General features: G+C 49.8%; 1 long non-coding RNA gene across 3 annotated transcripts in view; it reads right to left on the bottom strand.

Moving 5' to 3' along the window:
- Positions 1 to 95: 95 nt before the first annotated feature.
- LOC128912419 (uncharacterized) overlaps positions 96 to 24209 on the bottom strand; it is a 57769-nt gene continuing 33655 nt past the window's right edge. For all 3 annotated transcript variants that reach the window (XR_008467624.1, XR_008467625.1, XR_008467623.1), the window contains 2 exons: positions 4081 to 15033; positions 96 to 3948 (listed from right to left, as the gene is read on the bottom strand). This is a non-coding gene — a long non-coding RNA (uncharacterized LOC128912419). The remainder of the gene's footprint in view (positions 3949 to 4080; positions 15034 to 24209) is intronic.

Genomic DNA, 24209 nt, shown 5'->3' with positions numbered 1-24209 from the left:
CTCCTCTATATATCTCTATCTCCAATGCATGTTCTGTTTTTTATATATATAATTGCATAGAGGGGGAGTACCAAGAGACCTCTTATACTGTGGATATTTCATTAGCTCTTGTGTCACCAGAAAACCTTGCCTTCCCCAGAGTTTCAGCCCCAGCAGGCAACTGTGTGTCACTGTCCCAGCAGGGACAGCCGTCTGGCATGACAGCCTGAGCATGTGTTAGGAGAGAGAAACTTCAAACATGAGCTGGAGTTGGAGGAGCCTCGTCTTTGCCAATGGCCGCAGGACCTGCGGCACAGCTTCTGAAAGCTGCTTTCCCCAGTTTTGGTCAAGCACATGCCTGATGGTGCCGAGCACTGGGATGAGGTGGGAGCAAGCTGGTGGGATGGAGGTCTGACATGGGGCTCACCAACTCCAACCCCTTCAAGAAGCCTTCTTGCCTGCTGGCTAAGCCACGGCTCTGCCTGCCCCTCTCAAAGAGGGTGTTTCTTCTGGTGATTGGGACCTTTTTTAATTTCCAGCCCACAGCCTTCCCCAGCCACTTTTTCCCCATTTGCCCCTGTGCCAGAGTTATCCCTTAGCTCAAATGGCTCTCCTCCCCACTGGGCACGGATGTGTTTATAGAGGCAATTGCAGAGAGTGTGGGATGGGCAAGAATGTCTCAATGTCTCCACTAACCTGGGTCCTATTTCTGCTGTGAAACCAGGGAGGGTGGAAGGGGAAATTTCAAAGGGATAAGAAAGCCAGAGTATCCTCCACGCTCAGGCTGAGGGCATATCAGAGAGCTGGAGGTGGCAGGGCTGCTTTTGATGGGCTGGACAAGGGGACATGTCCTTTAGGGCAGATAGAGATAGACCCAAATTTCCACTAAGACCTGAACTGGGAGTGCTGCAGTGGAGCTGCACAGAGGCAGCAGAGGGATGGCTACCCGATCCTGTCATTGCCTGCTCCTGGGCAGACTCAGCCCTGCAAGGTCATGTCTCGGTGATCAATAAACCAGGGGGAGAGAGGTCCCGTGCAAAATGTTGGCCTCTGTAATGGAGCTGCTTGGAAACCATCCAGTGCTCCTCTTCCCTTGCCATCCAAAAACGAGAATTCATCAAAAATGAGCCATTTCATGGAAACACTGGTGTCAAAATGCCACTATGAGGGTGAAAAAGAAGCAAGCCGCAGTGACCTTGAGCATTTGGATAATGCTGAAACAACTTTTCTGGAATGGGGCATGTTTGCTTTGAGATGGCTCTTTATTGGAAATTTTTTAAGGCATGTTTTGTTATTAAATGTATATAATAAAATCTACCTTGAAATCTGAGCAGCGCACAAAGGAGTAACCTCCTCCCAGCGAAGAGATGGTCCCCAAGAGCATCCCACCCCAACACACGTGGGTCCTCTGGTCTCACTGGGAGGTCCTTCCATCTTTTCCGTGCTGTGGCTTTTTTCTAGCTGGGCATCCAGGAATCTCTGGTATCAGTAGTCCAAAAATCTTGGGAAACTCCCAAGAGCAGAAGTTGCAGCAGAAGAAATCCTTCCCCTTTTTGCCCTCCTCCCAGCTTCCTGCCCCGTTAGAGCTTCTTTTATTATGAAATATGCAGAAAATTGTTGGGTTTCTAATGATCTGAACTCCTTCAGTCAAGACAAGACTTGGCTTGCAAAGAATGTGAATTATTTATGTGTAGATAATAAGGAGAGGGAGAGCACCAGGAAAAAGGAGTTTGATTTTCATTCCCCTCAGTGCTGCTCCCGAGGCTTTGCCCTACTCAGAATAGCTATTCCTGATTATCCCAGGTGGACTAATTTATGTGGGGACCTTCCCCTGTCTCCATCAGCAGAACCCTCCTTTTTGCTTTAATGCAATCCACCGTGGATGCAATTGCTAAACAGGGGTAAGGGGGGAAGACACTTCTCCCAAAATTCACCCCAAACCTGTATTCTTTTGCATCCTCGCATATCCTAGACTAACTTTTCTTTAGGCAGATCCCCTGGAACAGCGCAGAAATCCAGCTTCCAGCACCAGCCTTGCAAATGCAATGTCTCACCCTGAAGAAACCTCGTAGTGCTGTCATAAGCCAGAAATCCTGACATGTATATAGTTTTTTTGTTGGTTTTTTTTTTGAGAAGCCCTAGCAAGGGAAAGTATACAGCTTGTGAAAAAGTGTAATGGCAGAAGAACAGCTTCAATAAACAGATTTAATATATGAAACGTCAAGAGATTTGGGGCTGCAGGAAAATGCCTGGGAGCCTTAACACCGTGTGGTGCAACTTTGAGAGGGAGATTTGGTTCTCGGTTCTGTATAACGTCCTGCAATGCTTAAATGGAGCAAAGGCACAAAAATAATTGAAGATCTACAGCTCGGCTACTATTTGCAGCAGGGGGAAATGTTGAAAAGGAAGGGGAAGGTGTTTGGAAGTAGGAAACAGAGACTCCGGTGCATCTCGCCTCTTGATGTGAGCTCCCAGGACATCGCTAAGGGCAGTTCATGAAAAGTCTATTCCTGCTGGCAAAACATAGCTGAAGGCAAGGGGGACCAGGGCTGAAAAGGTAAATCCACTTAAAAAGTTGCCCTTTTTGGTGAGCGGAATATTGGTAGCTTCAAGACTCATTCATAAAATAATGGAAGGAAATTTCTAAAAAGCTCAGACTTCTTTTCTTTTTTTCTTTCTCCATCTCAAAAGGGCCTGAGCTGTTTCTTTTCAAAGCAAAGAGAGATTAAGCCTAAACTGGAATTTCTCACTCCATCCCCACGTTGCTTTTTTTCTTGTTCTGTCTTGACTTTGCTTTGGGTCGCTCAGAAAAACCAACCAGCCCACACGGAGGTCTTTTCTCCTCCCCATCCTCCACAACTGTCATTAGCAGAGCTGGGGACAGGATAGGAGTGAGGTTGGTTTACTGTCCCTGCTTGAAATCCCCCCCTTTAGCCAGACCCCACATTAATGGCAAAAATGTCAAAGGGTTATGTCTTAACTGAGTGAAACAGGACAGAGAGGGAGGTGGTGCCTAGCTAAGTTGATCAAGTTGCTTGGTGCAGGTATGAGCTAAAACTAGCGAAAAGTCGCATTCTGATTTTGACACAACTTTGTCAAAATAGGGTCAGTCTCACACATTGCACAGGTGGATGGATGCCTCTTCTCTCCTTCCCTGGGTGCTGCTGGGGCCGGCACAGATGGGCGCAGAGTCCTGCCATGGCTGCGTGGCACTGCCCTGTTCTGGGTGGCTGGTGACAGTGGGGAGGCTTCCCCAGGGACATCCCAGACATATGGCAGGGACGATGGAGAGGGCAAGCAGAGCCCACAGTGTTGCATGGCTTACAGCCCACCCCGTTTCCTTCCCCTCAACTTGGGCAAGCTGGCACAGGGCAGCCAACAGGGCTGTGCAGGATGGGCATGGACAACATGCCCGCAGATAATGTGCCTTTAATTACTATTAACTACTTAAATCATGCTCTCCATGGCTCTGCTTAAGACGACTGCATTAATTGCTCACAAACAAGCTCTAGACACGTACAAGCTGTAACGGAGACAGCAAGTCACTGAAATCCTGTCCCCTACAGGTTTGGTCCCTTGTTATCCTCCTTTTGACCTGCCACAGAAGGCACATTTTCCAGTGATTTGCTCCAGAGTTTGTGTGTTAAGTTTTCCAGACAACTTTTGGGTTGACCTGATGGCCGAGGGTCTTGCTTTGGGATGCCGTCCCCTCCTTGGGGACTATCAAGGCATGAAAGATCATTTACAGCAGCTCAAGAGGGACATCTCAAGCTCTGGCTCTCAAGGACAGGAGGGACAGGAGAGTCCCTTCGCTACTCCAGTGCTTCTCTTTCAGCTCAGCTGAGACGTGGCTTCCAACAGTCATCAGGAGAAGGGGGAAATAAAAGCAGGCAATGAAACCCCAGGACCCTCGCAGAGTCCTGGCTGGGCTGCAGCAAAGTTCCTGAGCTGGGCTGGATCCAGCAAGTTCTGCAAGACAAGAACAGTGTGGGACAGAGCGAAAAATTCAGTTTTAAGCCTAGAGAGCTCAGGCTAGGCCTGACTTCTTTGAGGGAAAGCAGCAAGTCTTACGGGGGAAGAATTAAAAAAAAATCAACTTACAAAACAAAACACTGGCAGAATCTGAAATCGACATGGGCTCCAGGCAACAAAATCAATCACAATCATATTTTCCGGGCCATGCTGGTCGTCAGACACAATCTTAGTGCAGGGTGGGAGGAGGAGGAAAAAATGCGATCTTAAATTCGTATGGGTGAAACCAAGAAAATCCCTGGTTACAGCATCAAGAGCCACGTCAGATAAAACATAGGAAAGCCACATGGCAACCATTCCCAAGATGAGAAAGGAAGATCTAGAGAGAGCATCAGGGCTCGGTCAAGCTTCTTGCTCCAGTCACATGGGACTTTATTCCAATAGAGCTTTTTGGGCTTTGACAAAATGCCCGTGCCACCGTGCTGCAGGTGTGTTTAAACGCCCGCAGCTGATCTTCCAGCCAGAGGACTGGAAAACACACCACTTCACATTACCAAGAAGCCTTTAGCCCCTCTGTCATGCACCATCATTCCTCTTCCCACCACCAACAGGACAGCCAAGAGGGGGTGAGAGGCATTTCACTCTCCATCACAAGGGTTATTGCATCAGCATCCAAAACAGAGACGTGTTTGAATCAGTCTGATTATTCTTGTGTCCTTGGAAAATTAGCTCAATTAAAAGAAAACAAAGGCAGAAATGGCTCACCGTCTGGGAAGCCTGACAGCTTTAGAGCCAGCCCTTCTCAGGAGCTCCTCTCTCATGTCCCCAGTGCTGGCAGGGCGCAGGTAGGGAGGAGTGGATCTGGCAGGGGTGCGAGTGTGCACGTCTGCGTGTATCAACCTGGAACAGGTTGCCCAGAGAGGTGGTGGAGGTGGTGGAGGCCCCATCCCTGGAGACATTCAAGGCCAGGCTTGATGAGGCTCTGAGCAACCCAATCTAGTTAAAGGTGTCCCTGCTTACTGCAGGGGGGTTGGACTAGATGGCCTTTAGAGGTCCCTTCCAACCCAACACATTCTATGATTCTATGATCACACCTGTTCCACAGCTCTCCATTGACGGTGTTCTCATAATATTGACTCCATCATCCCCGATTATAAACAAAGCCAGAAAAAACTCCTTCCTATGAAAGAAAAATGATTTTGGGGGGAGGGAATGTGTTTCCCTGAGCATACATCATCTCCAAAAGCATGTTAGGCAGTAATTAATCACTTCAGGGTATTTGCAGATCTGTAATTACGTGGAGTGAAAGGTTTGGCAATACAGTTTGCTATCAATCATCGCTGCGTATCAGTCACGTAGTCTGGGTCACCTCCTAACATGGCTGCCAGTGATTTCAAATGCTAATGTTTCAGGCAAAATCTAAACCCTCAGATTTAATTTCCAGCATTTCAAATGTTTCGTGTCACATTCCTGTCCTACAAACCTCTGGCAAGATCCTCTCCTGACCAGCTGCACAGGAGATAGATAGATTGATTCATGGAGCGAAGATTTCCAGAACTGCAGTGGGTAAAATGCAATATCTTTATGGGCGGGTGTTTTCTCTCTGGGCCATGCAGACATTTTCCTGCACACATTATCTTTGTCCACAAAGAGTTTACATGGCTTTGCAGAACGCATCTCGGCTCCACACGTGCAAAAGCACTGACTTTTGCAGGACTCTGCCGCTTCCCTCCCCTTCCAAGCAATACCAGCTCATCTACACAATTGCCACTCCTGGCAATTTTATCGGGAGCTTTGTGGTACTCAGAGGTTTAGCAAAAGCTCTGTGTCCTGGGGGGGGGTAACTTTTCATAAGGAAAGAGGAACTTGCAGCCTCATGGGTGAGATGGCAGATGAAAAGAAGCCAGTACTTAGCATGAAACAAAAACAACCCTAAAAAGTAACTTATGAGTAACTTATGAGGATTTTGCAACAGCCTGACTCATTATTTTATTTATTTATTTATTTAAATCTGAGGATTTAAAGGAGCCCCTTCTACCCACACTTTTTTTTGTTGTAGTCACAGCCTTGTTCTCCAGAAAAATGAACTGCCTGGCTTTCCTGTGAGCCGCAGCACGGGCCCCCCCGTCTGCACTCACGTGCTGGACGGAGATGCAGAGGCTCAGACCTTTGCCAGTGTCCGGCTGCACAGCGAGTATCGGATGTGGCAAGTCCCTTCTGGCCCCTGGCACAACGTGTCTTTGTGGATTTGGCTGTCCTGCTAGATGGCACAGGAGATTTTTTAACCCTCTCTGGGAGACTTTAACTTGTTTAAGTCTGCCTGCTGGAAGTGGTTTTGTCCCTTTTAACAGCCATTTATGCAGAAGTTGCATGCAAAGCCTTCCTGACATCCTACATGAGTAAGGCTAGGGAAGTCATCTAGAGAAAACAGAGGATGACTGCAGTGACCAAGCCCCAGAAGGCTGGGGTTTTCCACCCACAAGTCAAACAACAAGCCGCTGGCACAGCTGTAGGTAAAACCCAGCTCTCCCAAAAGTTTGCTCTTGTCCTTACCCTCAGGCACCCTGCTTTCGAATGCAAAGAGATGCACCCCAAGACTGTGTCTGTAATAAGTAACTACAATCCCTGTCTTGAGGATGGGATAGAGAGCCATGAAAGTCCAAAGGTGCCAAGTTAATACTGCAGAGTCAAACATCATGTCACATGCTCTCCTCTTTTCAAAGGAAAAAAAGGAGTCCAAGCCCTTAAAGAGCACAGAGTGTGGGAGGCTGGCTGGAAACCCATGTTAGAAGAGTGTCTGGTAAGATCCATCGCAGCCAACCTACAAACATGGACTGCTCATTCATGGCATCAGAGACATCAGACACAGGTTTGGCCCAAAAGCTTAATCTTGGGTAAAAGTGTGAGTTGTTTTTAAAAGATGTGTAGACACAGTGCTTAGAGATATGGTTTAGTGATGTTTTTTGTCAGAGTTAGGCTGATGGTTGGACTCGATGATCTGAAAGGTCCCTTCCAACCTAGGCGATTCTATGATTCTATGACAAAGCCAAGATGCAATAAAGCTAAAGCCTTGGGTCCCTGTGCCCCCAGCAGCTCACCAGATTATCTCACTGGTTGTAAGCATTGCAGCAGGGTGTTGGGGAGCGATGGGGGCTCTGCCTCCACCTGCAGGCCTTAATTAAACCTCCAGCGACCTTTTCACTCTCTCGTCTGGGAGACTTATCTCCGAGTGAAGTGCAGTTCCTGGAGGCGACACAAAAAGATGAGCTTCCCTCCTTGCCCACCCTCAGCCCATCAGTCACCGCCTCTGGCCTCTGTGCTGGGATTGTTGGAGGGAAGGGGAAGCAGGGTCAGGGCAGGGTTGATTCATCCCTGGCCCACCTTCAGCCTGAACCCTTGTTGATCCCTCCATGGGGATGTGCCTCAGCTCACGGAGCCGGACAGAAGACGCCAGGGGAGGGATAATCCTTGCTGCCACAGGGGATGCAGGAATCAGCGGTGCAGGGGCTGCATGGCGGCTCGGTGCAGGGGTGGCCAGTGCATCCCTAGGGGAGGAGAGGAGGCAGCTAGATGGATGTGGCCTCAACCCCAAGGGAACTGGGTCTGGTCCACCTCCAAAATAGTTCCTTTTTGTAACACTGGGGGCGAGCTGTGGCTGAAGGGAGCATGTCAGAAGTGTGGCTTGTTTAACCTTCCCTGTTGTGTATGGTGGGAGAAGGATCCTGACCAGGCAAGAGTTGCCAACACGGCTTGATAAGCACGATGGCTCTCAGCAGTTTAGGATGTTCTCCAGCCCCCTTTTGTCTGAGTAGCCCTGTATCTGCCAGGCATAGCACTTGGCATGGTGTGATCCCCATTTTCAGCATCGCTGTTCCTGCTTAGATCTTGCACAGGGGCTGAAAAGGGAAAGAGAAGACCCGATGAGACCGATAAAACAAAGATTATTGTCTCAGTGTCGGGAGGATGGACTCTCCCTACACATGCCAGGCCCAGGGAGGTCCAGCACTGCATCTCCCCAGCTTCACAGAGGGAGACAGACAAGTTTCTGAGGCAGGCTGGACCCCGCTGTTGCTTTCTCTACCCTGTGGAGCACTAGTCCAAAGACAGAGCATCCTCCCTGAAGACCCACATCATCCCCCGGTCACCTGGCCTTCGTCCAGGGCAAGCACTTGGGACACAGAAAGCACAGGGCTGGGTGCCAACATGGATGGATACGGCTGAGCGATCCCCTTGATCTCATCTGGCGTGGCCCAGGGAAGGAGAAAGCCCTTCCCGGTGGCCTGCGGCCCGCCCTGAGGAATGCGAGCTATGCAGGGACCAGAGTTCACTGCAACCAGGCGCAACGAAGGGCAGCTGCTGTAAAAGGGAAAGATAAACCCAATAAATCAGGCTGTGGGAAGAGGAGGAGGGCACAAGTGCACAGAGCTGCCGGAGGATGGTACGAGGCAGCCCCTCCATCCCCGCAGGCAGAGGGAGGGGGGATGTGGAGGCCAACCTGAACCACAGACGAGCCTGGAGATGAGGGATGCAGAGCACAGGGGCAGCATCCGCAGAGGGAGAAATGATGGGAAAACCTGTGAGCCCGGCCACAGTAAAGTGAGCAAAAAGCATCCACCGGGGGCTAAATCGTCTACTTTACCTCTGGCAGTGTAAAAAAAAAAAACGAAAAAAAAAAAGGAAAATGCTGGGAAAAAAACAGAAGCAGCGGATTAGGTACAGGTGGAAAAAGCCCTCAGAATACTGTTTTGCTCTCAGTTTTATTGCATTTTATTTCATATTATTTCCATAATGGGAGATGGCGGTCTGTATTCACTGGTGAAGCAGAAGACACACCACTGTCCTTGGAGAAAGTTACAAATGGCTATGAAGTATTTTAAAACCTGTCATTTCTTTTTCCTGCTTAGACAGGCAACCTCCCTTAGGCTCGAACCTCCATTGTGCAAGCATTCATTCCTGCAGCTCCAGTGCTGCATGTGAGACTCCAAAACAGCAGCTTAGGGGAGATGGATGGACATCTTGACGACTTAGTTGGTGACCTGCTCCCCTTTCTTGAGCCCTCCAGGTGAAAACAGGTATCCAGACACATGGTTTTTTTGGGACACAGGCGTAGTCAGGTAGCTAATACTTGCTTTCCCAGAGTGCAGTTATTCTGTGCCCTCAGTGAAAAGAAATCAGTGCTGGTCCACATCCATTCTGTGTAAGCAAGAGAGCTGTAATAAACCCACAGCAGATGCTCTGGATCTCATCCCACCTGGTATGGTCAGAGCCGATGCACCCCGGAGGAGATGACACCAATATAATCCCAGCTTCCACAGCAAAATACTGAGAACCCAGCTCCAGTGCAAACTGAGAAACAAAATGTTAGCCTGCTCGTCTACAGAGAAGTAGATGGGAAATGTGACCCTTGGTGCCCCCAAAAATAAAGAGTGAACTGTGTACTCTCGTGGCTTTTAGCTCGATTTCTTAAGATGCAAGGCTTCTGCAATGAGGACCCCACGTGCCACCAGCCAGTCCAACATCCCAGTCCCAAGAAACTTCTGAACCCTTTGGCCAGTCTCCCTCACATATGGCAAGGAGCTGAAGTCTCACTGACATGAAGCGCCTACGAGCCTTGCGAAAATAGGTGACTCGCTCAAGAAGAAAGAAGAAAGCTATAAATATCCTGAGTGAGGGAAGGATTCATCACTCACTCAGTTCTTCTCATACATCAGAGAAAGCTGTTATAAAAACCCCTGCCACAAAGAAAGGCCCAAGGATGAATCACTCCTTATGAGATACCAAAGAATCCAACCACAGCGGCGAAACCCAAATGGACCCAGACATCCTTGGTGCCTCTACTCCAAGATCACGTATTCATGCTCATTGCCTGGCCTGTGACCATACAGTGGGCCCCCTGTCCCTTTGGGAAAGGTCTCCTGGGGGCAGAAGGCCATCTGTCTGAAAAGAGGTAACATCTCCCTTTGAAGATGCTGCCTACAAAGGGCTTCTACCTCTAAAAGACTGAAGAGCAGCAACTACCCGAGCCTGTCTGACATTTCCCAGCCTGAATGCACTCCCTAAAAGATCGGGGGAAATGTTTTTTGGGATGCATAAAATAGAAAAGAGAGGAATCAGCATCACAAGTCCATCTCTCTTCCTCCATGGGCTCCCACTGTGTCGCATCTTTTTTTTCCCCTCAGCCAGATTCGAGCGAGTTAGGGACTGGGATCTGCTGGTAAGGATAACAACTGGTCCCAGCTGGACTGTTGGCTGCAAGGGCAACTGCACCTCTCTGTTCAAAGCCCATCCCCACAGACCAGGCTGCCTCCCAGCTTTCATAAGCTGTTAAACACAACGCTCTGAATGCTGTGCTCTGGTTTTGTGGTCATTTGGCAGGCTAAAGGAAACTCTTACGCCACTTCTCAGTGAATGTAGTGAAACCAAGTGAGATGTGTTGGGGCAGAAGCAGCATGCGACGGAGAGGAGAAAAGGAGCAGCTAAAAGTTAAAGTTTGAAGGCTATGGGGCTGAAACCGGTTGTTCACTAGCCAGGATCATGGAGAGGGCTGGATACTGAATACCGAGATAACGTAGATGCCTAGAATAACCTAAATAGCCTAGATAAGCCCTAGTCTGGGTTATGGCATATCCATCCATCACCGAACTGGAGCCATGGAGCCTGCTATGACCTGACTCAAGCCTTCACGTACCGTCGCAGCAACTCTGCATTACAGATCCCAGGGTTGCTCAATGCATGGCCAAGGTCTTTGAATCTGCCACAGGGCAACGTACAGGAGGGTGATAGGGTCTGAGACTCTTGATCTGACTTGTGCTGAAGGGCTCTGCTGAAGCAACAAAGTCCAGCCTGAAGGAGTGGCAACAAGCTTATGGTGGGTAGGGCTGAAATAGATTCATACCAGCACTGCGCACAGGCAGGGATGCCGAGAGGAAGGGTTGGCAGTGGCCAAGTTGATAATGGGTCACTAGCACTGTGCAAGGCCACGGGGAAGTGTCTATGCCTAAGAGAGTGACACCCACTGAACCTGTGGGATGCTGCTCTCTGCAAGGTATAAGGTCAGGCATAGGCTGTGGAGGAGGGGAGGTGTGTCTTGATGAATTTGTTCCACCTGATGAGCAGATGACAGGAGGCTTAGAGGCTTATTTTTCTATCTCTCTCCAGCCATGCCTCAAGCAACGATGCCCAGTCTTTTGCTAGAGGTAGAAGCGATAGTGAGAGCTTTTCCAAGTCTCGCCTGTTTTTTCAGCTCCTCCTTATTTTCTTATCTGTTCCCTCACTTCCCCAAAGTCCTGAGAGTGCCGTAGCCAAGTCATCTTTAAAGTATGAGCCCTCATTCACCAACAGGTCAAACTATTCCCCAGCACAATCTTGGTAGCTATCTGTTCAAGCCAGAGCCAAAGCCCCACATCTCCCTTACCCAGGAATTCCTGAGGGCAGGGAGCCCTGGGAAAGGAGGGCAGCTCTCCTAACACAACAGGGGAGATGGATGGAAAGGGCAAAATGGGTCAGAAGCGTATTTGCTTATTGTGGGCTCTTTGCAACAAGGGGATTGCATCACATAGCAGGCACCCACAGGAGGCTACAGGAGCCAGCCAGCTCTGTCTCAGCCATCGCTCCTCCCAAAAGCAACACTTTGCAGCACTGGAAGCTTAAATTGGGCTTCCCTCCTAAATCATCTTGATGACGTTCAGGTGTGAGCAGTTCCCAGGTTGGCATCTTAGAGGCACTTTTGAATTTCATCCCGCACCATTCTTCAGATGGAGCGCTCAAGTCCTCAGAGCCTCTGTGTCTGAGCCCCCTGGGAGATCCCAGCAGCCCAGCATTCCTCCACCAGGAACTACCCGCTGCAGTGGGGCATCGTGCCCTGGTGCCCTGCACCACATGCACATTGGGTTGATGCTTTGAGCGCCACTTGCCTCGTTAACAGCAGGCCACAGCACCTAGTTTCCTCTCCTAGACAAGTCATTCTTCCCAAATTTCCTTCTTTTGTGTAGGGATTCCCTCTGTTTCCTGCTACAGGCTTAATTTTCTCTGCACTATAAGCACTTGGAAGTATTTGTACTGTCAGAGAGACTGGCTCATCTGTTTGGCTATTTTTATTCCTCCTGCCATAGCATCTCGAGAATTGTTTTTCCAGAATAATCTCTGGAGGTCAGGAAGGGAAAGAAATCATCTCACATGCAGCCAAATGGATTGAAGGCATTTTCCTACACAACAGGACCCTGTAATCATGCTGGAGTCTTTAATATTGATGCTTCAGTTTGAAGGAAATTCAAAGCAGAGGCATGGTCTTTAAGTAGTGCCTTCAGCATAACATGAGATGTTCACATCAGGTCTGGGTGCCGAAGGTGCCAGTCCATTGGGGGAACTGTGGGGGAGCTCAGTCCACTGTGCTACTGAGGACTAAAGAATTTTGGTTTCTTTCCAGGGCTGTTAAGCCTCAACTGAGCATCCTCCAAAAATTGCTTTTGCTGTCAGCACGACCAGGTCTGGCACCTAGAAACGTGGAAAGATCAAGACTCTGCAAATATGAATTTCCCTGGAATAAGATAATAAAAATATTTCCAGGCTCAGCTCACTCTTCATGACGGCATTAGTACCTGGGGAGTCAGGTTCCCTTTGCTGCTTCTTGAAGGCAACATGGCCATGCTGTGGCAAACCCGGTCTTGCCCACCAGCATGGTATGGTGTGGAGCATCCTTTGTAGACAGCTGCTCTGCATGCAGGCACACGCAGACGCCAGCCTGGAAAGCATGGGCCATGCTGTTTAAGAAACACTGCTCCAAGTCAGCAACTGACTGCTTCTGACACTGCTGTGCAAAGGAGACCAGACTTTGCCAGCTTCTTTACCCTGGCTCCCACCACCAGGGTCGGTGCAAGCTGGCACTCATCTGGTCCCAGCATGCCCCACTGCCGTAGCTCTGTCAGCCATCCTCCATGGGTGCCACAAGGACCAGCCTACACCTGGTGGGTAATTACACAGGGTGCAAGTCTAAACTAGAGAATCCTTCTGAATTACCTCTGTGGATACTTGTAACGCGAAGCTGTATTGAGCCAAAATGCAAAACCACATTCTCTTCATTACATTAAACCAAAACCCCCCACATTTATTCCCTTTAATCTCGAAGAGCACATCTGGATCAGCTGCTCTGCAGACAAGACATAGGAGAAACAGGCAGAAAACATTTGAAGTTTCTTTAGACCAGAAAAGCATTTTCAGAGTATCGTTGATGCTATGAATCATTTGAAGATTTTTTGTGGGACACATCTGAAGGTCTGAGCGTGCCTTAAACACCCCAAGCTTTCAAAGCGTTTTATTTTTCCTTATAGGTGGGGCTGCTGTGGCTTTTGGAAGATGGAGTATTCTAAAACTTCTCTAAACACCATGAAGTTTAAAACTGAGTCTTTTGTCCTTCAAGTGTGTGAATACTCCAGGGCTGTTGGTTCAGATGAATACTTCTAGCATTCACTGGTCCCTGACCCTCAGCCTCCACGTGGCCTGTTAGCCCCAGTTTGTCCGTGCTGCTGGTGCTGCCAGAGGTGATGTGATGTTGTGCTCCACCTGCAGCTTCTTCCTGGATCATGTCCTCAGTTCCCAGTGAGGAACTGCTCCCTTGTCAATGGTCTTGTCAACTTTGAGGGCATCAGTGTCTCTTGCTGACACTCTCTCCTCACACACACGGCACATGACAGTCAGGTCTGAACTTGTACCAGCCTCAGTTTTGCTCCTGGCAATGAAGCAAGCAGCTGTCATCTGCCCCTGCTTCACGCACAACACAGCATCCTTCACAACACTGTGGTGCAAAACTCCCTAGGGTGGCTATACTGCAGGAAGAGCTGGGAGCCAACTTGGCCCCAGGCATGGCCAGAGGCGGTGGGGAGGTATACGTGCTCCCCTTCAGCCCTGGTAAAGCCACGCTTTTACATTCACAATTCCCAGGCCCTCAAAACCTGCTGGCTTGGCTATTCCTCCTGGCTCTGTGCTGGGTTACCTTTGTGGGGCTGCTTGGACTGGAGCTGCTCCTGGCTTGGGAGCTGAAGGACAAGTGTAGGTGGAAATCACCTCCAGGGACAACCCTGCTTAAATGCCAAAGTAAATATAAGCGAAGGCATGAGATGCAGTGGAGGCTTTTGGCCACAGCCATCAGCACCTTGCTTGTTCTTTATTATCTTTTAATGGCATGTCACCAACACTTGTCTAAACCCCCTTAGTGCCCACCATCCAGAGACCTGACCAGCTTCCCTTGGGCCCTTTCCCTCATGTTGTTACAGTGAGGGGCTCACGATGGATATCTTTCTCCCATCAGATCCATACCCTCCCTTTGGGCTCATCACAAAACCTTCTGAAGCCACACCATGGTTCAGCTCTGGGCTCTCACATGCGTACCACCACGTTTCTTGCCAGCGTGCTGCATGGCAAACCCAACAAACCGTCTGGCCGCAGTTATCTGTTAATCCTCCTCTGGCCTCTTCCCTATCGAGGCATCATCTAAACTATTACACAGCCCCACTGTTGACTTTGCTAGCCTTTGATCATTTATTCACAGGCTGGACAGATTCTCTCCGTTATGAATTACAGGGCTTTAATTGGATTGAGAGCCAAGCCTGCACCTTCCCCTGTAATTTAGCTTTAATTAATGCCCATTTATTATTAACTGTTATCAGCTGGGCTTAGGCTTAACGTCAGCTGGTTATTATCCAGAGACCAGCACGGATTGTTTTCATCTCCTTTATTACCCATTTCAATAATTTCCCCACCACCACCCCCCCGTTGACAGATGCACACAAAATGTGCACGTCAGCAAAAGAGATCGCTGTTAAGGAACAATGGGTCTTTCAAAGCCGACAAAGTCAAAGGAAAGTCTCCCCATGTCTCTAGGTCAGTACCCAAGCCAGTGTGTACAAAGCAAAATGCCCCTGTATTTCTACAGGAGATATACAGCTTACCTTTTTTTCCCTTTTTTTTTTTTCTTTTTTTTCTTGAGACACAAAATCTGTAATTGAGAGTGGAAATCATCGAGGAGCTATTTTGAAAGAATGGGGACATTTTCGTGTTCTTTTATATTTTCCATTTTCTCATTTCTGGCTTTAAGAAAAAAAAAAAAGAACAGAAAAAGAAACCTTTCCTTCCTCTTCCCTTTATCACATTTCCCCCCCAAAATAGCAGCAGTGAAAGTACCACAAAACAAACCCAAGAAAACAGCAATCTGAGTAGTCAGGAGAGGGCTTCAGAGCTTGGTTAAAAAAATAGAGAGCTGAAGAAGAAAGAAGAATGCTTTGCCTCTAGCCTGCATCCATTTTCCATCCTGCAAAACCACCCCACGAGGTCTACTGAGAGTCCTCCAGCAAAGCCAGAGGCTTTAAAGCCAGCACAACCATGCACCAAACTATTTCTCCTGCCCCTCTTTGACCTCCCCTGCAAGCAGAGCATGTTGAAAGCTTTCCTTTCAGGTCTGTGGGAATGATGGTGGCTCTGAAAGGACCCTGAGATGATGCCAGGGTGTCCGTGGCTGCCATGCAGGAACCAGGTATTGCTTTCACCTCCCCTCAGACCCCGCTCATAGCTGCTCCCATTAGATGCTTGGAGGCTTATCAAGAATCCCCTGGTGTTTTGTGCTTGACGAGGTCTTTATGCACTGAGGAGAAACACACCCTCCTTGAACTCCATTGCTACAGCCAGGCTGTGAACAGGACATTGCCCACCAGCCTTGCTCCCAACTCCCAGAGGTGGATTATCCACAGCAGAATTGCAGGCGTTTGGGTTATTTGCTTCTACACCCTCAGGAGGCCAAAGGACCTGGACTGAAGCATCTGGAAAGCAGTTCAACAGGATCAGCTCCCCCGCACTGGGGTCTGACCCACTGCAGCCATTGCTTTTGTTAAAAAAAGTCAATTCCAGGCTTTACAAAGTGGCAACGATTAATCTAGGAGCAAGAGCCCACTCTGATGCCCAACGCTTAGCAGGCAGTGAACTTTCAGCTTCTGCACACTGTCTCTTCCCAAGGCATTGCTCTGGCCAACTTGGCCAAGAACATCAAGCGTGCAGAGGACTGATAAAAGCAGAGCATCAGAGCTGCTGGTGGGCCAGGATTCCAGTGTATGGCACCGAAACACAAGCAAACGACTTTACTAAACACAGCAACAATGAAAATTTCTGAGGGAAAGCAACAGTGGCAAAGGCAAGAAGAAGAAGTGAGGGATGGGAAGGCCCCCTTTTCTCTCATTTGGGGTTGAAGACCACTTTGAGAAAGGTCAGGAACTGACTCTGAAAGGTCAGAGGAACAGAAACATCCCCAAGGAGAGATGCAACATGTGACTTCCAGGTCAAAGAGGAGTGATAACTGCTTTGGTTTGACTTTTTCCCTGTCCTTAGGGAATATTTCAAGTCAAACATCAAGAAATATTCTTGATAATTGTGAAATTGGCAGTTCTTGCCCCATTTTGTACTTTCTTCTCCTTGCTTTGCTCTGAGTCAGCTTGCAGACCTGTCTTGCATGAAGTTCTGAGATTGCAAAGTTGGCTTCTCTTTTTGATGAATAAAGAAACCAGCAATTCAAAGTTTTGAGTGTCAGAAGGACTCCAAATCCCACCTCACTCCCAACCACATACCCCTTGCCTCAGGGGTGCAGAAGAACACTGAATCTCCTTGCAAGCCAAATGCAACACAACGCTTGTCTCCATCTAGAAGTCAGACCATAACAGATTGACAGCGATACCAATCTGGTTCTATTTCAGCCACTTGCCATTTAAATCCACTGTAACAGCAAATCCCCACAATTTCTGACACTGAAGTGATCTTCTGAACATCCTGCAAGCTCTGCTCTTGAGGGCAGAGGAGCTTACTCATACACTGCAGGCACCAGGATGGGAGGAACAGCTGGTTGGGGCTGGAGGAAAGCTAGATACCGCCTCAAAATGCCTCATCCTCTCTGCAAGCCTGTTTTTTACCTGTCTGCAGACCCCTTAGAAGTTTTACACAGGAGACGCAAACCTCTTCTGAAGGGACTTGGCTATATGATTGCAGCATAACTTGCGCAGCTCAGTATTTCTTTGTTGCCTTTCCCCAATCCTTGGGATGTAAGCCCATGAATTCGCCCCAAGTCCAGAGATGTGCAATAGCGGGTTTGCTCAGAGAGCGAGTTTTTGACTCTGGACCAAGATTTCAACACATGCAGACAAGCGCTGTAGAAGTGCAGCTGCTGGCTGTGGCCGTCGGATGCAAGGTGTCCTGCACCGTGAGTCCCAGAAACCTTAGCCTCTATTAAATGTGCGGATTCCTAGTTAAATTGCATTCAACCTCCATGTGGCTACGCTGAAGAAGGATGAACACAGCTGTGATTCAAGGTGAGGTAAGCTGGATCAAATTGGTGCCGGTAACTTTGAGTGAGACCAGGCAGGCACAGGTAGAAGTCACAAACTTAGAGCGTACACTGAAAGCACGTCACCATGACAGGGGACGTCCCAGGTGCACACTGCTACCTCACGGCAAATGGAAAGGAGGGAGAAGTTTTTGGTGGCAGTGGCAAATCATTGTATCCCCACCGCAGCGTGAGAGCTGCCCTGGGTCTATTACCCTGAGCAGAGTGCATCATTCATCCCGGAGCTCTTTCCCACAAAGACTTCATTTGGTTTAATTACTCTAATCTGGAAGTCAATTCAGATCGGCTTTCCTGAAGATGCCGTCCTAGAGCAGCCCTCGAGGAACTTAAAAACAACTGAAAGTGTTTTCAGTTGCATATCAGCTCCCTCAGGCTTGACAAAAATAGGGTAAACGTGTCAACAAAACACTTTAAAAGATGCTTTCCTAACTTGCTCTTTACCCGCACTTTCAGCACAGTCAACTTCCAAGCCCTCAAGGTTGGGAAAATATCCTACCCAAGGAAGAAACAACTAGTACAGGAGAAGCCTGGCCCATTTGTCCAGAGCATGATGGTTGGAGGAGGGTGTCCCTGCATGTGCACATCCCCAGCCAGGGCGTCCCCACAGCTCCTTGCCACGGAGCAATGCAGCCGGTGAACAAGCAAGGTGGAGCGATGTCTGTGGCCACCGCTGTCCCTGGGAAGGGAGATGAGAAAGAGATTTATCCGTGTGCTGAAACGGAGCTAGTAAATTGCTACAAGGTGTACATCCGCATGATGGCTGTGCTCCAGCAAGGTCCCCAGCAGGAGATGACCAGGTGACCTCGCTATTTAACGTGCTGCGACCGGTGCGCTGTGATGGTGGGGTTTAATAGCAGAAGAAGCATCTCTCTCCAGCCATCTGAGCCAGCCACTCCCCCCCCGCATCCGCAGTCTGCGCAGAGAGCACATCCCAGGCAAAGATGTCACCAGCAGGAGCGACATGGGCGCATCACCCAGCGTTGGTCCAGTCAATGGGCCACTGCAGCATCGGTCAAAGAAAGCAGAATGTGTTTACCCTCTGCATACGGAACAAGCAGCAATTGCATGGTGCCATGCTGATTTTCCAAGCTGGTGCCTCACTCCAGCCTGCACACAGGGTCACACAACAGAAATATTGAGTGCTGCCAGTCCCAAGGGTTTTTTGTTAGCAAGGACCAGCAATGCAGCCCAGTGGACGGTCCAGCATGTTTTCATCCATGGCAGCCACGTTTGCAACTTGGGCCACCAAGCCAAGAGCTGGCTGGGGCCATGCCAGTTTATTCTGGGAGATCTGGAAGGCTTGACTTTGGTTTTGCTTTGTCACACGCAGCCTGCACACCTGGCTGAGGCAGCAGCAAGGTTTCGAAAGGAACAGCACACTGGCAAGGAAGGCTTTCTGAAATATTTTTTAGCAGTCACTAATAAAAAAAAAGGCTGATGTTTCAGTGAAATGTCGCTACATCTGAAAAGAAAAATCAAGAGAAAAATATAGTGCCTTCTCTCCTCTGCTGCCTCCCCCAAATTCCTCCAGGGTAGGAGCAGTGATCTCTGTCTCTCCCAGGTCTAAATTCATCAGATTCCAGCTACTTTGAAGCCAGACTCTGAAAATAAGCTCTGTGTGGCCTCAGACATGACCCAGAAACAAACAGCAGAGCAGGGTTTGGATCACAGCTTTTAAATCCTGGCTTTTCTCCTGCCACCAGCCCCTGTCACCAGCTGATAACCACAACCAAAGGGCTTGATATGGCACTGTTTTCCAGTGCCCTGGAAAACTGATACCCTGTACTGAAGGAAACAGATGATCAGTGTGGATCTGGGCATCGCTCGGGATTGTTTAAAACACTCCTGGCTGCCGTGTCCACGTCCTCTCCTGGCATGAATGGACATGTCCTGACAGTTCTCCTGCAAAGCAGGAGCTTTGCAGCAGTTTTCTGCAGCCCCTTTTTCACAGAATCACAGAATGGTCGGGGCTGGAAGGGACCTCTGGAGATCATCTAGTCCAACCCCCTGCCACAGCAGGGTCACCCAGAGCAAGTGGCACAGGAACGCGTCCAGGCGGGTTTGGAATGTCTCCAGAGACGGAGACTCCACCACCTCTCTGGGCAGCCTGTGCCAGGGCTCTGCCACCCCCAGGGTAAAGAAGTTCCTCCTCATGTTTAGGTGGAACTTCCTATGCTCAAGTTTGTGCCCGTTACCTCTTGTCCTGTCCCCGGGCACCACTGAAAAGAGCCTGGCCCCATCCTCCTGACACCCACCCTTTCAGTATTTGTAAGTGTTGATAAGGTCCCCCCTCAGCCGTCTTTTTTCCAGACTGAAGAGACCCAAATCCTTCAGCCTTTCTTCATAGGAGAGGTGTTCCTGTTTAGGCGAGGGGAGAGAAGAGATGGAGGTTTGCATTTGCTGCTCCCACATGCCACAAGCACACACAGCTCTTGGCCAAGCTGGTGCTGTTGGTGCAACGGCAGGGTTGGAGCCCGGGGATTCAGCATTGCTGGGAAGCCAATTGTCGGGAGCTGGAAACGTGCCTCAGGGCGCTGCATTGCCGTCTTCAAAATCTTCTCCCACACTCCTTGGGAAACAGCATGCCCGAGGCGCGATTTCTCACCTCGCCAGCCCATGCCCAGGGGAGGGAAGAGGCACATACGGCAGCCGCCGTGTGAGGAGGGGTGGCTGGAGGCTGCCACAGTGCCTGGCTGACAGGAAGCTCCCAGCCGGGCAAGTGGCACTGTCCCAGCCCTTGCCAGGACCTGGTGCTCCTGGCAGCAAGACACCTCAGCGCGTGGCACAGTGCCTGTCTCGGAGAAGATAAGACCGTCCAGCACGGCTCCTCCTTAAAAAAGCCAGGTGCATCTCTGGCCAAGATTAACAACAAAGGCTGGAAACTGTGCTATGGCAAACCAGGGCACGCCTGTAATGCTGATGCCTGCCGGCCAGCCACAGGAACTGGTACCAACGCTGTGCAGCCCACAGCGTGGCATCTCCCAGTGACACAGTGCAGCCAGGGGCTGGTGGTGGCCCAGGCACCAGATAAAGCCAGCACCAAGTCCTTCAGGCTGGGGAAGGGAATGGAAGGGCATCGTCCTGTGAGGCTGTAATTCATGCTAGCCTTTTGTCCTCACTCCCTTTGCTAGTTAATCACTTCTGGCAACCAGCAGTAAGAGCATAAAGCATCAGCACGGGACCGTGTGGCTGGGAGAGCCCCAGTGCAGGCACAGACGGCTTCCAACTGGCTGCCCTCTGCAAACAGTATTTTTTTCTCTTTCTCATCACTCCCAGCCCTCCCCAGAGCCTTCCTCAGTGCACTTTCGAAGGGGGTCAGAAACCCATCTGCGTTCGGGATATGGGGAGAGGAGTCTGTTCCCATATCAGAGGCAGGGTGATAGAGCAAGTAAAGCAGCAAATGAAAACAAAAACAAAAACAAAAACCCCAGCTATTCCGACATGAAGGCAAGCCAGCATGAAGATCTGTCCTCAAACCTTTCAGCTTGCTCCTCTTCTCCAAGGCAGGTGTTGTTTTATATTCTGCTCCCTCCACCTCCCTGCTCCTGCCCTAGTGCAGGGAGAGCTCCTGAAATAGCTACTTCCAGCCACTTTATTTTGGATGCAAATCATTGGTATTCTGCAAGAAGAGCTCTCACTTGGAGAGCTATCCTGCCAGACCTGTTCCAGCTGATTTCCTCACAGAGCTGAAGCCCTTCCTATAAAAACCTTCGGCTGCAAACCGAGTGATCAGCCAGGGTTCACCTCCTTTCTTCTTTATCATTCCAAACCCATCCCCTCCTCATTTTGTTTCCTTTTATTTCCCTTCCTTCACATCTGCATTACTGCAGAGCGCTGTTAATAAGATTTATGGCTAAATATTATCCAGCATACAGGTAGTTTGATATGCACTTGCTGGTCCGGTTTGAAAAGCAAACAGCTTCTCTCACCACTCTGCTTTTGGCTCAGATACCTTAATTGCCCGTGACACAGGGTAAATATTTGGTCCTGGCTCCAAAGCTTGAAGGGTCCCCCTCCTGCTCTCTGTGTGCGGATCAGGATCTTGGCAGCATTAGGGGATGCCCCTTCCCACGCCAGGGTTGGCGGGTTCACTCATTAATTGGGTCATTGCTGAGGACCAACAGAGCAGGGGAGGGGGGAGAAAGGGGGGCAACATGGCTCTGCAGGACACGGGAATCACAGAACCAGAGTAATTTAATTTGAAAGGACCTCCGGAGGCCACTGGTCCAAACTGCTCCCCGGGGCAGGTCCAGCCAGATCCAGCTGCTCGTGGCTGTATCCAGCTGCAGTTTGACTATCTCCGAGGATGAACTCAGTTTGTGGGAAGACGCTTCTTTTCAGGCAGGATTTTTTCTGTTTTACTTAACTCTACATAAGCAGGAGAGATCGAGAGCTTGTCCAGGAGAGAAGGCAGCATATTAAAAGTAAGACATGCTACGCCTCCAGCCAAGAAGGCAGAAGACAGGAAAAAACAACTTCTCCAAGACTAATTATGCAGCTCAGTGATTGAATGGGGGAGACAGCTGAGGTTAAATTCATGCCATGGATCCTGTGACAGCAGCACTACCAAGAAGACCTTTTATGGACTTTCACACTGAACAATGAGCAAGGGAAACTTGAGTTTTACCTACTCCAGTGACCCAGCCAAAATGGCTGTGTCCTGTCAGCAGCAGGGGAAAATGCCACATTGGAAAGGGCATGAGAAATTTGGTGCCTGCCTTGCAAAGAAAGAGCCAACTGCTCATGATGGAAGATGCCTGCAGTCCTTCCCTCCATCTGGGTTGTGTGCACAGTGCAGCAGCAATAGGAAAACGTTCCTCCGATTAGTCCTCACCAGGACCACGCTTTGCAGCACAGGAGGTGCCTTCATGATCTGGTCACCTACACTTCTCCTCCTGGGGAAAGAAGTTAGCTTTAGTTACTGGTATGTTTGTGCCTAATAACTAGTGAGCTCAGAGGCATCACTGTGTAGGAAAGTCACAGAATCACAGAATGGTGGGGGTTGGAAGGGACCTCTGGAGATCATCTAGTCCAACCCCCTGCCAGAGCAGGGTCACCCAGAGCAGGTGGCACAGGAACGCGTCCAGGTGGGTTTGGAATGTCTCCAGAGACGGAGACTCCACCACCTCTCTGGGCAGCCTGTGCCAGGGCTCTGCCACCCTCAAAGGAAAGAAGTTTCTCCTCATGTTTAGGTGGAACTTCCTATGTTCAAGTCCATGCTTTTCTTCACATGGGCCATGCCAAAGGCATCTTGCTTCACCGAGCTGCAGGTTACCCATCTCCCCAAAACATCGCGATAACTCATGGTGGAAGGCGAGGAGTCTTCCCTTCAGTGCCAGGTGTCCCTGGCAACTTCTCTGTGAAGCAACAGAAGAAAAGCCAGTGCCAAGGTGTAAGCTGAGCAACCGCCCAAATCTCTAATCACCAAGCGCAGCCTAGCAAGAGGTCTGCCCTAGGACAGGAAATTCCTACCTTCTATCAACAGTAACTACGCGCAACCAAAGCAAATTCAAGGGAACTCTGTTTTGCATCTCAAGGCTTCCTCTTTTGATGGCTGCTGTGATGTATTTTTTTTTAAGGTTGTCTGTGCTTCCTAGAGGGTAAAGTCATGTTTCCAGCTCCACTGGCTGGTTAGATCGCTGTGCACTCTTCTCCTCCCTTCCTATCGGTTGCAGACGTGATATTTACAGATCATCTTGCACAGCAAGGCCTTGGTCCTCTTCAGACCCTTGGGTGAGAACATACTCTGAATTTCTGCTCTGCACCAACTGACCCTTCATACGGTGCTCAGGCCCCGGGCAGACTTGCACAGAGCTAAGAGCAGCAAGCGGAGGATTACCCATCTCAAAAGCTTTCTGAAAGCTTTTGTTTTCAGTGGGGCCCCCCCACAGATGAGGGCCAGAGGAAGATGGAGGCCACATACGAATGACAGCGCTGCAGACAGCCCATCTGCAATGCAGTGAAATCAAAGAGTGACTCTGTGGCAGCCTCAAGTCTCTTGACGAGCCCGTGCAGAGCGCTGCGCGGGCATTTTTCCCTTTAATGAAGGGCACTCTCTTGGAACAAGCGTTTGGCACCAGATGAGTGAGGAATGAGATGGCTCTAATCCCGTAATTTAATTAGAGCTGCGTAGAGCTGCCTGACAAAAAGACCATTTCCTGAGCAGGCTGAGGCACTGGGCGTCTGGCTGCTCTCTCTGGGCTGGCAGCCTGGACCTTCTTGCTCCTGCTCTGCCACAGAAAGGCAATGCAGTTCTTTTCCACTCCTGCTCTGCCTTATTTTTCCTTCTCATGGGTTTTAGTCACAGGAGTCATGGGCTAGGACTCCCCCCAGGCTGTACACCCTCATATTTGTCAACAAAGCTCTACCCGGTGCTGTCTGGTGGGGAGGGGAAGGGCAGGAGCTCTGGTTTTATCCCACAGAGGCAGAAGGTGGCAGTGAAAACCTAAGCTCCAGGTCTCCTTCCATTTTTCAACCGAGTAAAAATGTTGACCAAGACAGAGATCCGCCGAAGGAGTGTGTTGCAGGTGGTTGGGTCCCATCCTGCATTGATAAAGGGGTCCTGGCACCCTGCTTTCACCATCCCATGAGCAGAGGGCAACCCCAGATTCTCAGGATCTCATCAGTGGCATGGGGAGCATCGAAGAGCCCCCCAGATTATGAAATGGAGTAGCCCCCACATGCATGCCCATATACACTGCAGGACAAGCTGGGATGGTGTGGGGTGGGCATCACTTTGGAGCACAATCAGTCCCTCTCCCAACTGGCCATGGTCCTCAGTGTCCCCTTTGTTGCCCATGCATGTCCAGGGTGGAGCAAAAGGAGCTGGGGACGAGGGAACCGGCCTGTAAGGGCAGGGATGCATAACCCCATCCCTCCAAAG

This window comes from Rissa tridactyla, chromosome 7, assembly GCF_028500815.1.
Source record: "Rissa tridactyla isolate bRisTri1 chromosome 7, bRisTri1.patW.cur.20221130, whole genome shotgun sequence".
Classification (NCBI taxonomy): Eukaryota; Metazoa; Chordata; class Aves; order Charadriiformes; family Laridae; genus Rissa; species Rissa tridactyla.
Note: the sequence above shows the minus strand (reverse complement) of the source record. Positions and strands in the feature narration are given on the sequence as shown.